Source organism: Macaca fascicularis, chromosome 4 (assembly GCF_037993035.2).
Source record: "Macaca fascicularis isolate 582-1 chromosome 4, T2T-MFA8v1.1".
NCBI lineage: Eukaryota > Metazoa > Chordata > Mammalia > Primates > Cercopithecidae > Macaca > Macaca fascicularis.
In genome coordinates this window covers 38,093,479-38,110,315 of record NC_088378.1, presented here as the reverse complement: position 1 = coordinate 38,110,315, position 16,837 = coordinate 38,093,479, and the positions used below count along the sequence as shown (strand labels likewise).

Here is a 16,837-nt window from a genome sequence, read left to right as displayed (position 1 = left end):
GGCTACAGAGCGAGACTCCATCTCAAAAAACAAACAAACAAACAAACAAACCTACTGATGCCTGGGTCTCATTCCCACCCCCCACCTCACTCCATCTCAAGGTTCTCATTTAATTAGATTGAAGTGTGGCTTGTGCATCAGAATTGTAAAAGCTCTCCAGCTGATGCTAACTTTCAGCAACAATTGAGAACCATTGTTCTAAGCCATGAAAATGCATTAAGTATTTTTCAGTTGTGGTTGACGAGATCAGAACTTGTTGTTAGGAAACTTAATTTGGCAACAATATAAAGAGCGGATTGAAGCCCAAAGAAGTTTCAGAGAGAAGTCACATAGGAGACTAATGCAGTAGAATAAAATGAGATAATAAGGGCCTAAGGGGATAGGTGTACTTGAGAATGCAGATGTATTATATAAGTAACCGAACTTCAGTGCTGATTTCAAAGAAGAAGCAAATTTGATCATCTAATGACCTTGTTGACCAAATAATACTAAAATAACCTGTGCATCTAAATAATGAGCTGCCTTTCCAATTGATAAGCTGATGCATCTCTTTTGTAAAAAAATATTTTATTAGTATTAATGCATGTTAAATTTGACATTTCATAATGCAATTCATAGAATCTGTGTTTGTTTACTACTCCAGAATTTTATTGCTGAGTTCTCAATTTAAATCTATAGGTATTTCTGAGTGATGTGAATTATGGTATAATAACTCTTGCTAATTGATATGGTTTGGCTGTGTCCCTACCCAAATCTCATCTTGAATTCCCATGTATTTTGGGAGGGACCCAATGGGAGGTAATTGAATCATGAGGGCAGGTCTTTCCCATGCTGCTCTCATGATAGCAAATAAGGCTCATGAGATCTGATAGTTTTATAAAGGGGAATTTCCCTGCACAAGCTCCCTTCTCTTGTCTGCCACCATGTGAGATGTGCCTTTCACCTTCCCCCAGGACTGTGAGGCCTCCCCGGCCACGTGAAACTGTGAGTCTATTAAACTTTTTTCCTGTATAAATTACCCAGTCTTGGGTGTGTCTTTATTAGCAGTGTGAAAATGGACTAATACAATAATCAACAAAATGAGAATTATAGACATAAACTAAATATTTTAATATAATGATAGGTCAATTGCATTATAGCCATTGTTTTTGTTGCTATCTTTTTCTTTTTTCTTCTAGATGGGGTCTCACTCTGGGCTCAGGCGATTCTCCTGCCTCAGGCTTCTGAATAGCTGGGACCACAGGCATGCGCCACTGCACCCAGCAATTTTTTTTTTTTTAGTAGAGACAGGGTTTCACCATGTTGCTCAGGCTGGTCTTGAGCTCCTGGGTTCAAGCGATCCTCCTGCCTTGGCCTCCCAAACTGCTGGAAGAAATTTTATAATTATAAAAATTAACAAGTTTATTTAAAATTAAAAAAATATTGGGAGGAGAAAATGGGAATTTGTTGTTTGGTGGGCATAGAATTTTCTGGGGTTCAAATACCCTCCAGAGGCTTCCCATTAGTTACTTGGTATACACCGTATATAAATGAAGTAGTGACCTGTGATCAATCTGTTTGGTTGTGGACAGTGACCAATCAATCAGAGGCTGAAGTGAAGTTACAAAATTATACTCCTATGCAAATGAAGACCTGGTCGGGCAACCAGGCTGACTGGTTGCAGGAGGGGACCAATCAGAGGTACTTTCAGTTTTTTATCTGCCACACAGAAAAGATGGGGGTTGCAAAGGGAGTAGCCTCTGGCCCTTTTGTTACTTGGGCATGGAAAGTTGGGGTTTTCCTTTCGATTTAACTCTAGGAAGTTGGCATGAGTCAGCCTTAGGTTTCCTGCCTCCAGACCCTTTTCTCCTGCCTCAGAAGGTAGAATGCTAAACTGGTCCCCAAGGTTGCTGCCCCTTGACGTATACAACCTGTGTAATCCCCTCCTTTTGAGTGTAGGACTGAACTGTAAATGTAATAGAATAGTCACTCCTATGGCTGGATTACTGTAGTTGACTTTAAGAAAGGGAGGTTACATTCAGTTGGCCTGACCTAATCAGATGTGCTCCTAAAAAGGGACTGAGCTCTTCCTGGAGACAGAGATTTCAGATGTGAGAGGCCTCTAGCACAAGGAAGATTCTCTATTGCTGGTTAAAGACAAAGGGTACCATGTGGCAAGGGACTGAGAATGGCCCCTCAGAGCTAAGTATGGTCCTGGCTGACAACCAGCAAGAGAACAGGGACCACAGTCCTACAACTACAAGGAGGTGCGTTCTGCCCAGGTCCTGAGTGAGACGAAAGAGGACCCTGAACTCCAGGTGAGGATGAAGCTGGTCAGTCCTTGATTTCAGTCTTGTCTTGTGAGAACTGAAGCAGACAACCCAGCTGCAATGTGCCTGGACTCCTGACCTACCCAGAACGGTGAACTGGTAAGTGGGTATTGTTTTAAGTCACTAAACTTGTGATAATTTGTTATGCCACAATAGAAAACTAATTGAGTAGTTTTCATAAGACTTCAATAATAGTGGTGTGTCTTTGAAATTAAAATCTGATTTGAAAAAAACATGAATGCTGCAGAGACTATATAAGGAAAAACATTGGCTGTAACTGAATGTATATACGCGTGATTCAGATTTTAGCAAAACAACATCCAGCACAAAAAGATCATCCAAAAATGTTTTGAGTGTGATGAGGAATTTTACTCCCTTAGCAGAAACATAGCAGAATTTTATACAGAACATTTATACAGAAACTGAATGTTAACATCAAATATTACCCTACATCATTTATAGAATGAAATACAAGACCAAATGATTCAAGTTATAGAAGATGGGATAAATAAAATAATTTTGGAGAGGTAACAAATGCTAAATATTACTTAGTCATTTTAGATAAAACTCCTGGTGTAAGTAAGCCATATAATTCAGATAATTATGTCTGGATTTGTAGATTCCCAAAATGCAAAAATTTCTAAACTTGAACATTTGGGGAATTTTGTCCAGTAGATTATAGGGCTACTAATATGATGCTCTGATACTCTCATAATTGCTTCAAGTTTGGTGATTCACTAGAAGGACTTACAGGCTCAGCAGCAGGTTATACTCATGGAGAAGGTATCTCACAGCAACTAATACAGAGCAAAACAGCAGGACAAATATATGTCCTGGTGAAATACAGGTAGGCTAGAAAGGGCTTCTGAGTCCTTTCTCATATGAAGCTACAGAGAATGTGCTTTTTCCTTTGTAATGAGATTCATTGACATGTGTGGAGTATATATGCCCCGGAAAGCCATTCAGATCTCAGGGTTGGAGGCTTTTATGGGGTGCTGACCCTACAGGCATATCCTGCAATTTAACCAGCCATTGTAACTGAGACTCAGAACCTCAGCAATGAGAACGGGGCACCTTATCTATCTTGATGTTTGTGCAAAGCAACCTGACAAGCTGGTATAGCATGGTCCACTGCTCTAGGTGTAAACAACAAAATCATCAATCACTAACATAAAGAACATTCTAAAAGCCACATTCCAAGGGGTTGGCCAAGGGTCAATCTTGGTTCCAGGCTCCCTTAAAGGCATGCAAAGAGTAAGCAACCAGATTTGTGATCTCTCTCTCTCTCTCTCTCTGTCCCTCCCTCTGTCAATATCCCTCTGAATCTGTGGGTTCCACATTCATGGATTCAGTCAACATAGGATCAGAATTTTTTTTTAGTTGCATTTGTACTGAAAATGTACAGACTTCTTGTCATTATTTCCTAACAATTCAGTATAAAAACAACTGTTTACATAGTATTACATTGTATTAGGTATTATAAGTAATCCAGAGATGATTTAAAATACACAGGAGGATATGCACAGGTTATCTGTAAATTTTATATCAGGGACTTGAGCTCGGTGGATTTTGGTATCCACAATCCCCCATGGGGAATGAGGGACAACTATGGGTATATATACATCGAAAACAATGCCAGAAATGCAAATAGAAAAACAACAGTTTTCAGTAGGAGATCTTTAAAATGTATTAATTTTAGTCTACAACGAAATGATGGAATATATGTAAAAACATTTAACAGGGATACATTTAAAAGCTTTAAAATACAATTAGAAAGTTAACACAAAATTTCACATAGTGGAAGTATGCAATTTCTTTTAGAAAATAATAATGTATTAATAGGCACTAGAATACAAGCAAAAATTATACTTTTGAAAAAAAATAAGTGTCAACAAATTCATTTTGTCAGTATTAATGGGACATAATATTTTAAGTGAAATTAATGTTATAAACAAAAGAAGGCAGGAAACAAAATTCAGTGTACATAATGCCTTTGAAATCGTCAAAGGTAAGAAGAAAGTCTTTGAGGGAAAACAAATTGTGTTTATGATACCTAACTGACACTACATAGCAGTCTATTGATATTAATGCCAGCTTCTCTACATAGAAAACACTAGAACTATTACGATTTTTCTCAACACAAAGTCTGTCCCACCTATGAGCCAAAACTAAATGTCACTATCAATTCTTTGTTTATGTTAGATATAACAGCCCTACTTTTAAAAGAAAATGTGGCCGGATGTGGTGGCTCACACCTGTAATCCCAGCACTTTGGGAGGCGGAGGCGGGTGGATCACGAGGTCAGGAGTTCAAGACCAGTCTGGCCAACATAGTGAAACCCTGCCTCTACTAAAAGTACAAAACTTAGCTGGGCATGGTGGTGCCCACCTGTAGTCCCAACTACTCGGGAGACTGAGGCAGGAGAATTGCTTGAACCTGGGAGGTGGAGGTTGCAGTGAGCCAAGATTGTGCCATTGCACTCCAGCCTGGGTGACAGAGCAAGACTCCATTTCAAAAAAAAAAGAAACAAAAAATGTTACTCTATCAAAAGAACATCCTGGTCTCTTCAATGCAAGATGACCAATGTTATCTGTAGAACTACTGTAATTATGTAACTCAAATGACACATTTACAATTTAAATAGACTGTTGACCATAGTAAGGAATTCCATATTGATGGGCACCAACACAGAAGCTTTTCCTAAAACGTACAATAAATCTCATTGGAGTGAAGCATAATTTTGAGGGATAATTTCCTAGATGGATTTTTAAAATCTTTCTTTTAATTTTTCAGAATAGATGTAACTTTGCCAAAATTGGCCACCAGTGAAGAATGTGGCTTCTCAAAATTAAAACTTATCAAAAGTGACATAATGTCTACAGTGTCACTAGAATGTCCAATCCAGTAACCATTTTTGAAGGAAAAAGTTATTGGAACAAGTAAACATTGAAACTATCAAAATGAATTTCCTTCCTATAAAAGAAATTTGTATAATAATTTTATAAGAAATTGCTGTAGTCCAATGACTTTGGGTGCCCCATTACTCCAATTAAAATGTAGACTTTTATGTCAATTGACTTGGTTTGCATAAAATATACAAGACGATACCATATTTTTGTAATTATTATCATCCCTTCCTCCAAGCCCATGCCCATATTCGTGGCAGCTACAGCTTAATTCCTTAATGTGCCTGATCTTCCAAACAAACAGGGTGAAGCTTTCTTCAACAAAATTCCTAGGAAATGAAGAAGTTTAAGAGTAGTCTTGTGCTTATTTAGAGCTAGAGGGCAGTGCAGAAAAACGTATCTCTCAGAAATCCAAGCCTTATTTATTTTATTTATTTATTTTTTAGACGGAGTCTTGCTCTGTCGCCAGGCCGGAGTGCAGTGGCGCGATCTCGGCTCACTGCAACCTCCACCTCCCGGGTTCAAGCGATTCCCCTGCTTCAGCCTCCTGAGAGCCTTACTTTTTTCTAACAAATATCAGTAGGGGTGGAAAAGTCCCTTTTCTTCCTTCTAGTCTAACATAGTAAGCACTACAGATTATCCATTAACACAAATATTTAGCATCTCTCCTGACAAAAATAACAGCCAGAGATAGGAATATGGTAACTGGAGAAGGGTGCCATCAATGGAACAGAGATTTCAAAGAATTCCTGGGAAACAGACATCATATGGGCATATATTGATGAAGCATTCTGTGAAGAGAAGCAATGAACCAAAATAGCTGAGAGAGGGACATGTACACAGACTGGAGCTGTTTTCCTAATGGGGTCCCAGGGATACCCGCAGTTCCCAGCCTCTGTGAACAGCTTTAGGTGTAGCCACAAGGTCATGAAAGAACCCAGCACTGGGTGGTTACCCCCACTCATGCTCCCACTACCCTGAAAGACTGAATTTACAAATGGACAATTGCCAGACTGTATTTAACAATATAATTCAGACCCACAGCTGAAGCAATGTGCCCAGGAAACCAGTCCCCTTATCTACAATAAACAGCCCAGGAAGCCAGCCTGCTGTAAGTCAGACTGGCAGGAAGCCAGATTGCTATCTCTGGTAACCGTCCAGGAAGCTAAACAAGAACTGCCACAACTGGCACAAAATGTCCAGGACTTGGTTGGTAACTGACAGCTTCCCTAATTTTTGTTCTCACTTCCAACTTAGAACCAACCTGAGAAAGCCAATTATATGCCCCCAACCAATCACATGGGATGCCCCACTTCTCAATAGACACTTTCAGCGTCCCCCTGCCAACAGCCTGCAGTTGGGGGCACACCTGAAGCCTTCTCTTTTCCACTCACTCTGAAGCTTTTCTGCTCCTCTGCCTGCCTTGTAGTCTCTGCCAAACATAGGTGATGGTGGCTGACTTCCTTGCTACAGCAAGCTCTGAATAAACAGCTTCTGCTTTTCTCATTTGGTTGGTCTTTGTTTATTTCCACAACCCAGGCTGGGTGCAGTGACTCACACCTGTAATCCCAACACTTTGGGAGGCCAACGCGGGAGGATCCCTTGAGTCCTGGAGTTCAAGACCAGTCTGGGCAATGTAGGGGGACTCCACCTCTACAAAACAAACAAACAAACAAACAAAAAATTAGCTGGGTGTGGTGGCATGCACCTGTGCTCCCAGCTACTTGGGAGGCTGAGGCAGAAGAATTGCTTGAGCCTGGGAGTTTGAGCCTGCAGTGAGCCATAATCCCACCACTGCACTTCAGCCTGGGTAACAGAGTGAAACCCTGTCTCCAAAATAAATAAATAAATAAATAAATAAATAAATAAATAAATAAAAATTAAAACATATTTCCACAACCCCAAAACAGCTCTCAATGATAAGTGGGTTTCTGCTCTAGAGAGCTCCCACATGGAGGCCAAGAGATGCAGATGAAAGCCCAAGGTAGCTTCCAACTTGACCACAGGGTCCGGTGGGAATAAAAGGCAAGTTTGCTTCTCCTGAAAGTGAAATGCAGCGAAGGCCTCCACTTCAGGAAAGTCTTTCCTTGGCAACAGCGAGGATTTCTTATGGCCTGCTTACTACCCACAAAGGCATCAGAGGGTCTGCCTGACTGTCTCCCCAGCTTCTCCTCTCACTCACACAACTCTGGAGTTGGCTTCTCATGGAGGCTGTTGTGTTCTATGATTTACAATTTACATTAAAAATTTTATTGGTATATAATAGCTGTACAGATTTTGGGCATACATGTGATGTTTTGATACATGTATACAATGTGTAATGATCAAATCAGGATAATCAGGATAGTTATCACTTCATTTATTTGTGTTGGGGACATAACGATTCTTATTTTTAGCTATTTTGAAATATACAATAAATTACTGTTAATTATAATTTCCCTACTGTACTATCAATTACCAGACTTATTTCTTCTATTTAAATATATTTTGGTACCCCTTAATCAACTTCTCTTCATCCCTCCCTCCCTCTTTCCTTCCCAGCCTCTGGTAATCACCATTTTACTCTCTACCTCCATGAGATTCAGGTTTTAGCTCCCACATGTTAATGAGGATATGCGATATTTGTCTTTCTGTGCCTGGCTTATTTCACTTGACATAATGGCCTCCAGTTCTATTCATGTTGTTGCAAATGACAGGATTTCATTCTTTTTTATGGCTGAATAATATTCCACTGGGTATACATACCTATCTTTATCCGTTCATCTGCTGATGGACACTTGGGTTGATTCCATATCTTGGCTATTGTGAGTAGTGCTACAATAAATATGCAAGTGCCCGCGGGTCTGAGAAGCTCGCTGGGCAGCAGTCTCGGCTGGGAACCCGACATCAAGCTGGTGGACGAGATGGTGATGATTGTGGAGGGCAAGATGGATGCCACACCTTTCAAGTGATTCATGGATATGTGTGTCCGCGGCTACCTGGCTGTGCGGTGAAATGTCTCTTTGATAAACTGATTTCCTTTCTTTTGGATATATATTCAGCAGTGGGATCGATGGATCACATGGTAGGTGTAGTTTTAGTTCTTTGAGGAACCTCCATACTGTTTCCCATAATGGCTGTACTACTTTACATCCCTACCAACAGTGTACGAGTGTTCCCCTTTCTCCACGTTCTCACCAGCATTTGTCATGTTTTGTCTTTTTGATAATAGCCATTCTAACTAGAATGAGATGATATCTCATTGTGGTTTTGATTTGCGTTTTCCTAATTAGTGACATTAAGCATTTTTTATACACTTGCTGGACATTTGTATGACTTCTTTTGAGAAATGTCTATTCAGGTATTTTGCCCATTTTAATAGGATTATTATTATTATTTTGATATTAAGTTGTTTGAATTCCTTATATATTCCAGTTATTAATTTCTTGTCAGATGAATAGTTTGCAAATATTTTCTTACTTAAACTTGGACAGAGTGATATATGTATGAAGTGTGAAGGCCCTGGGATAGGTTATTTGACATTTGAAGTGTATTTTCCCTCATCAAGAATACATGCTCCAGAAGTACGTAGCATTTGAAACACTGTAATCAGGCAACCTCACTGCACAGGCTACTCCTATAGGCTTCAGTGATTTCCATCTACACTATAAGGATTGTTCACCAGCATAAGAGCTGTTAGAATTCATTTTTTTATTGTTGAAATGAATGGTGTTCAAGTTATATGATTTTCTAAGAAATATTATGCAAGAATGGTTGCCTTTGCATGAGCTGGGATATCAGAATCTGATGGGTGCAGCTTCCCATACCTTTCACATTTCTTGTTCTAGGGCTCCAAAGAAAACCTGATCATGCTACTTTAAAATCTCACTAGGTTGGTTAAATCCTGCTACTAAAATACTGTCACATTCAATGAACTTTTTATGCAAGGTAGTCACAGAGCTTGTAAAAACAGATTATATAACTGTTATTGTGCCAGCTTGCTAAAAGCTATTTGTTTGAGCCATAATTCAACTTGCTTTCAGGCCGGGCGCGGTGGCTCAAGCCTGTAATCCCAGCACTTTGGGAGGCCGAGGCGGGTGGATCACGAGGTCATGAGATTGAGACCATCCTGGCCAACATGGTGAAACCCCGTCTCTACTAAAAAATACAAAAAACTAGCCGCGCGTAGTGGCGGGCTCCTGTAGTCCCAGCTTCTCGGGAGGCTGAGGCGGGAGAATGGCGTGAACCCGGGAGGCGGAGCTTGCAGTGAGCCGAGATCGCGCCACTGCTCTCCAGCCTGGGCGACAGAGCGAGACTCCGTCTCAAAAAAAAAAAAAAAAAAAAAAAAAAAAACTTGCTTTCATCATAACATATACCTGATAGTAAGGTTGCGTGGGAACACCTCTCACTCTCTACTACTTTTAGTCACTGGAGACTACTGACATATCCCAGCAATTATCTGTTTCTAATGGTTGGATTAGCTTAAGTCAGTTTAAATCCAGGGAAAAAGGCTTGTTTTGGAAATGTATCTACACAATGTCTGAGAAAATCTATGCTACTTATTTGTATTGATGAAGCACTTTCTTTTTCCTTTCCTTTCTAAGTAGTTTATAATAAGAACTTTCTTAACTTATGAAAATGAATGGATAACTAGAGTCACCAGGCAATTGAAGAAAACACATTCAATTCAGTAATTCTTTTGGCATTGCTATGAGGATTAAGTCAGATAATGTGTGTTAAATGCTTAGTATTTATCACTTAGCAAGTACTCTATATGTGATAATTATTACTTTAGATAACTAAATGTAAAATCTGAGAAAAAGTCAATACAGCCCCTAAAGTTTCATTTGTTCAATAATTCTCACACAAAGTCAATAAATTTTAGAAAATTCCTCCTATCTGGTAGGCACTGGGAGTATAGTTGTGAAGAACTGGCAAAGACCCCACGTTGATGAAGTGGACATCTTAGGACAGAGGCATACCACCAACAAATAAATCCATAATATCACATAGTGACTGTTGCTCCAAATTAACATAGGGCTGAGCTGGTTCAGGGATGTAGCTAATGGGGTGGAGTGAGGAAGGGGATGGCTGCCTTTGTTAGCATGTTTAGGAGAGCCCTGGGTGTGGAAGTCACATTTAAGCAGAGGTTCTGAGTGATATGAGGAAGCAAGTCATTGCAACATCTGGGAAGAGCACTCCAGGTGGGTAAATCAGCAAGTATGAAGACTCTAAAGCGGGAATGTTCAGGCAGAGTTAGAAGTCTTGTGAGACTGGGCACAGTGTGGAAGAAGAAGGCCCAAGGAAATAAGGTCATTCCTGCCCGGTTTCTGTGCAGCCTGGAGGCCATGCTAAGGACTTTGGATGGAATCTGAAATATGAGATGGAGACATTGAGGAGTTAGAAGAGAGAAGGCTCGTGATCTGGTTGACACTTTTAAAAGATGAATTAGAAGACATTTCAGTAGTCCCAGGAAAGAAGATGGCAGCTTGTCTAGGGTATTAGCAGTGGTGGAGATGAAAAAGGTCAGATGAGGGCTATATTCTGAATGCAGAGCTAATGAGTTGTCTATCGACTGAACTTGAGACGTGAGACGAAAAGAGAAGCTAAAGATGGCTCCAACCTGAGTAATGCAATGAAAGATCATGTGGTTTGTTAAGGATCATCCTTAGTGGGATGAGAGCATCGAGGAGCAGGCTGGGAGGACTGTAGGGCGTGTGATCCTTAAACACTAGTGTTGGATGTATTGCAGGAGTTCTCTGTAATTAGTCTAAAAGCCCTCATGTAAGAAAAGTGACCATTCAGATTTAACAAGATTGGGATTCAGAAAAGGAGACAATGACCAGAAAATTGGGTTCTAATAAAATTAAGACAGAAACATCTGGTAACAGTTTCCCCAAGTCTCTGGCATTGGGGAATAGGGGTTATTAATTGAATTGCACTGTGTGTTCATTGTGATTTGTAGCGTACGTATGTGACTAAGACACAGATACTAATATGGAAGCATTTCCTCCTCCTCATGACCTTCTGAGGACTTCAAGGGGCCTGCTTTACTCTTGGGCCTTTTTGGTATTGATTAGAGTAATGGATGAAGAGAAGATTTGGCAGCAGCTGAGAAAAGATAGGCAAATTTACACCGGAAAGGGCATGAGCCTACAGAAAAAATTGTAAAGTGAAGAAAGGGGAACAAGAGGCTGAGGGGAGACAAGAAACAGCATGGGAATGTCACAGTGAATTCTGGCTCAGGGACTATGTGATCCGGGAATGGCTTGGCCATTTGTCTTCTATAATAATATCCACATTCTAGAAGTTGTTTTTAGTGATTATATGCTGCATTTTTAAAAGCATTATCCATTTTTTATTTGCTTGTAGATACATGTTTCAAATCTCGTCACCATAATAAATTGGATTTGTAGAAAAATGTGAACATTCAAGATAGAAATCCTGCTTTAAAGAGGGTTATAATTTGAAATGACCCTCAATTAAACATATTTTAAGATCTTAAATAACTTCAAGAGGTAAAAATTAAAACTTTAGTAAAATTTCAGAATTTCCATTATGTTTTGCTATTGTAAGGTTATGAAAACAAACAGGTTAATATCTTAGAAATCAGAAGTGTTCCACAATAACCAAGAAGCTTTCTTTCATGTCTACCTGAGGAAGAGATATTAATAATAATAACAACCAATATTCACTTAGCACATATTGTGTGCCAAGCACTGTTCTGAGTACATCTATTTTATGGATGAGAAAGCAAAGGTACAGAGAGCTTATCAAGATCACATAGGTAGGAAACAGCACAGCCATGCATATCAGTGCTCTTACTCTCTGCAGCAAATTGTGAAATTCTTCCAGGAAACCAATTTGAATACAATTCATAAGAATTTTAGTTCTTAAAGAATTTTAGTTTCTCGTTTGCTTTAGTTAAAATCTCACTAGGTTAGTTAAATTCTGCTACTAAATATTGTTACATTCAGTGAACTTTTTATGCAAGGTAGTCAAACTAAAGCAAAAGCTAAAACAAAGCCTCCGGTATCCATCCATCACTTCATTTTATAAGCTATTATAGCAACTTCACCAGTAGATGGCAATGTTGGCTTGGAAAAGTCTGGTGAGCTCACTGCCAATGATTCCAGTGCCAGAATTTTCTGGCACTGGAGAAAACAGGAGCTGCTTAAGGCTTTTTGCAAGAAGATTTTTGTTTTTGTTTATATAATGATGTTGTTGCTTTATTATTTTATGACTTCTCTCTAACCTTCAAGCATTAGTGTTAAACTTGTAGCAAAGGAAAATTCTAGAAACCTTAAAATCACAAGATTTCTGAAACAACACTTTGATTCGACTCATTTTATCAGAGACAATGTCTGCATGACAACAGACATTAAGTATGCTTGCTTGCCTTTCTTTCTTTTCCTTTCTTTTATTTTTTCTTTCTTTCTTTCTTTTTTGAGACGGAGTCTCACTCTGTGACCCCCCAGGGTGGAGTCTGCAGTGGTGCCATCTCAGCTTACTGGAACCTCTGCCTCCTGGGTTCAAGCGATTCTCCTGCCTCAGCCTCTTGAGTAGCTGGGACTACAGGTGTGCTAATTTTTTATATTTTTGGTAGAGACAGGGTTTCACCATGTTGACCAGCCTGGTCTCGAACTCCTGACCTCAAATGATCCGCCCACCTCTGCCTCCCAAAGTGCTGGGAATACAGGTGTGAGCCACTGCGCCTGCCCTCTTACTTGCCTTTCAAAAACGAAAAACAACATTTTAAATTGTAGTTACTTAAAAAGAAGCAAAACACGTTTTCCCCAGGACTGAAGTACTATAAGATCATAAGATTTAAAAGCTAAAAGGTAATTATAATTTTAAGTTCATTAAGTATATCGACGTTTCACTGAAGTCGTACAAACACAATAAAATAAGATAAATAAGATCATTCAATAGAAAAAAAATCCCTTAAATCATTAGTCTTATGTAATGTAAATGTCATTTGTAAATATTGACTTGCCTGATTTTCCCAAGGTCCTTGATTTTCTCACTCACTCTATGTTTTCCATAGTAGTAGCTAAAATCACTTTTGTAATGAACAAATGTCAGCAATGCCATACATGCTGAATATTTCGGGGAGTCATTATATTAAAATTAAAGGAAACTTCTCTAAGCAGCTTTGCTGGGGCTCAAGTACTCATTTATATGGAATTACCTGCTATTAGTCCCTGTCACGATTTTTAAAATCATGAACAAGTTTAGACAGGGAATATCTCATTTAACTTAATAATCTCTTATAAACTGATTATACTCTTTTTGAGATTAATCATTCTGGGGTTTTCATTAACTGTGTTGGTGCCACAAAATGATAAACTTGTACTGAGACTTATTAGTTCCAAATACAAATAGAAAGAACCAGTAGACAATTTTCCAAAGTGGATGGCAGAAAGTTTGGCTCTGTGTGACTTAACTTGTTCATTTACTCATTCATTCCTTAATTTGTTTTTTTCAATAAATGCATACCAAACACTAAGATACTAGGGCTATAGGGTTGATGAAAACTGTTAAAGTCCTACCATCAAGGAACTTACATTCTAAGAGGCTTATAATAAAAGTTCATGTTTAAATTAACTGTAAGATATACTGTTATAGTGACATTATACTGACTACTGTAAGCAAGACTCTTATTTAATCGTCATAATAAATGCATGAGTTTGGGACTGGGTGTGGTGGCTCATGTCTGTAATCCCAGCACTTTGGGAGGCTGAGGCCAGCAGATCACCTGAGGCCAGGAGTTAGAGACCAGCCTGGGCAACATGGCAAAACCCTGTCTCTACAAAAAAACACAAAAATCACCCGGGCATGGTGGCATGTGCCTGTAGTCCCAGCTGCTCAGAAGGCTGAGGCAGGAGAATCACTTGAACCCGGGAGGCAGAGGTTGCAGTGAGCCGAAATTGTACCACTGCACTCCAGCCTGGGTGATACAGCAAGACTCCATCTCAAAAAAAAAAAAAAAAAGTATGAGTTTGGTTCTAATTTACATCAAATGAATAAATATCAAGTAACTTGGTATCTTACAGCATGATAGTTTTACCTTGGAAATGGGTGTAAAATTTATTTTTTGGTTGCCAAAAATTGCCATTTGGATAAAAGGGGATTGTCTATGGTTTAGATGAAACTGGTTTGATCCATCAAGAAAATTTACTGAACAATTACTATGTGCCTGGTACTCTGCTATAAATTAGTTAAGAAATGGAAACTTATTCCGTTCCTATAAGCAACATATAGTTTGGTTCCATAGCTGTATTCATTTTCATTCCATAATTTAAGACAGCACCCCGAGAGGAGCCTCTGACCCATCCTCTTCCTACTTCTTATTAAAATTCTTAGGAAAAGAGCATCCAACAGAGCCAGTTACACAGGAGGCTGACAAGTGGCAGGCATGGGAGCAATGGTGCATGGACTTAGGGTTTCAATCTGAGACCTCCTATTGAAAAAAAATAAAACAAAGCAAAAAATAAAATTCTGAGGAAAAGAGAAATGTATAAAAACTTGCAGCACTGAAAATCAAAACTGGTAATAATCTAGACCCTAAGGGAAATGTTTCTTAACTCTCAGGGATGGCCTGGGTTGAAATGCCCAGCCTGTGCTGGGACACAGGAAACTGAACAGCCTTAATACCTCCCAAACCATCTGCCCCTGTTCCAGAAATGCAAGGACTAGACGGAAAGGAAGGAAAAATGAAAACAAAAAACCTCAGGCATCTCTTCCTCCCTGCTGTGACTGCAACTCCCAGAAGACAGTTGAACTAGAAGAGAATGCATTGAATCTTGGGCTATGTAATCTCATAAGTAAAGTACTCTAAGCAGAAAGTGCCAGCACTGGAAGGAATCGCTTTTCATATTCTCTTTGTGTTCAGTGTCAGAGAAATAGTAGAAGAGGTAGAATACAATCCCATTGGTTCCACAGAACAAAGCTAGATGAAAGCAACTGGTTAACTGCTAGAATTTGGGCTAGGAGCTGAGTATACTAACCTATTAAATAGTTATAGATCTAAAGAGAACATTTAACCCGCATCCAATTGTCAGACGGTAAAACCAGAAACATCAACCATGCTCTGGCAAATTCCAGGTCTGTTAGGTAACCCCTCATGAGACTATGAATAGGCAAACAAACAAATAAGAAAACATGGTGTATCCATTAGCAACCGATGCATAGCAAGGCATAGGTTTTTCCCCAAGGCTTATCTCATGATCTTAGGGACATACAACAATTAATATTCATTCCTATAAGTGTTTCAGTCAGGTAGGGATTGGTTGATCTAGGCTGGCTCAGTTGAGTATATTTCTCCATAGAGGTGAATACTTTCTAACAGTAATCTGTGGTACTAGACATAAACAAAAAGCATGGGAGATTTTGAAAATGTATTACCAAACCAGAGAAGAGATTCATGATATTGGAACCCCCCCCACCAAAAGCAAGCAAACAAAACCCTCTAAAAAAAATCTCAAAATGATTATAGAATCCAGAAGAAAAATTAAGAGGTTAAAAAATGCTTTGGAATTTTCAGGAGGATTCAAAATGATATTCCTATGTAAAATAAGACCAGCAAGTTATAAGACAGAAGCCTGAACAGATTTCAAAAGTGCACTAAGACAATGAAAGTACAAAGATTATAAAACATTTTAAAGGAATTTCAAAATGCTGAAATAGAATTAAAAATCCACATTTGAAGCAATAAAGAGCAGACTTGAAATCGGATAAAAATCAGTTATGATGTGTAAAAGCCTTTTCATAATGAAGAGAAGATACTAGAGAATGGACGTCTATGATATGAAGTTAAGAGTTCCCCGAGAAAAACTCAAGCAGTTGAAACAAGCAAAAACTATACATATTGTTAAGGAAAAGTTACCCGAGTTGTGTCAATGTCCTCTAGCCAAAGGCTACCAGGAGCACACTGGTAAGTAAACAAGGGCGGTTTTATTGACTTTTCATAGCAAAGGAGAAGTGAAATACCATACCATGCTGTGTATGGGGAACTGTGGGGCATGTCAGTCAGAGGGTGTGAGGACTTCTATGATTTGGGCTTGTGTTAGGTGATTTTGGGGAGAGTTCAAACAAGTAAGGTTTTTTCCCCAAGGCTTATCTCATGATTGGGTATGTATTAGTTTCTCAGGGATCCTGTAACAAAGTACTGCAAACTGAGTGGCTTCAACAACAGAGATTTATTCTCTTGGAGCTCTGGAGGCTGGAAGCCCGAGATCAAGGTGTGGGCAGGGCCATGCCCTCTGATAGTGCTAGGAGAATATCTGTCCCAAGCCTCTCTCCCAGCTTCTGGTAGTTCCTTGATTTGTGTAGCATAACTCCAGCCTTCACATGGTGTTGTTTCACATGGTGTCTGTGTCCAAATTTACCCTCCCTATAAGGACACCAGCCATACCGACTTAGGGACCCATCCTATAGTACAAACCCATCTCAACTTAACTATTTCCGGTGCAATGACCCTATTTTGAAACAAGGTCACATTCTGCGGTCCTGAGGGTTAGGACTTCAACATATAAATTTGATGATGAGGGGAAGGGACAGAATTCAATGTATAACAGGTATCCTAGTGACCTTATCAAGAAAGAGAGAATAGAATGATGTCAAAGCTGTAATTGGTAAAGC

At 39.3% G+C, this 16,837-nt stretch overlaps 1 long non-coding RNA gene across 3 annotated transcripts in view; it reads right to left on the bottom strand.

The window, feature by feature from the left end:
• Positions 1-1,086: 1,086 nt before the first annotated feature.
• LOC135970542 (uncharacterized) overlaps positions 1,087-16,837 on the bottom strand; it is a 34,031-nt gene continuing 18,280 nt past the window's right edge. Inside the window, exon 2 of one of the 3 annotated variants that reach the window (XR_010586240.1) lies at positions 1,087-1,365. This is a non-coding gene — a long non-coding RNA (uncharacterized lncRNA). Of the gene's footprint in view, positions 1,366-6,713; positions 6,869-16,837 lie in introns of those variants that run through there. The other 2 variants (XR_010586239.1, XR_012433453.1) reach the window with 2 other exon arrangements.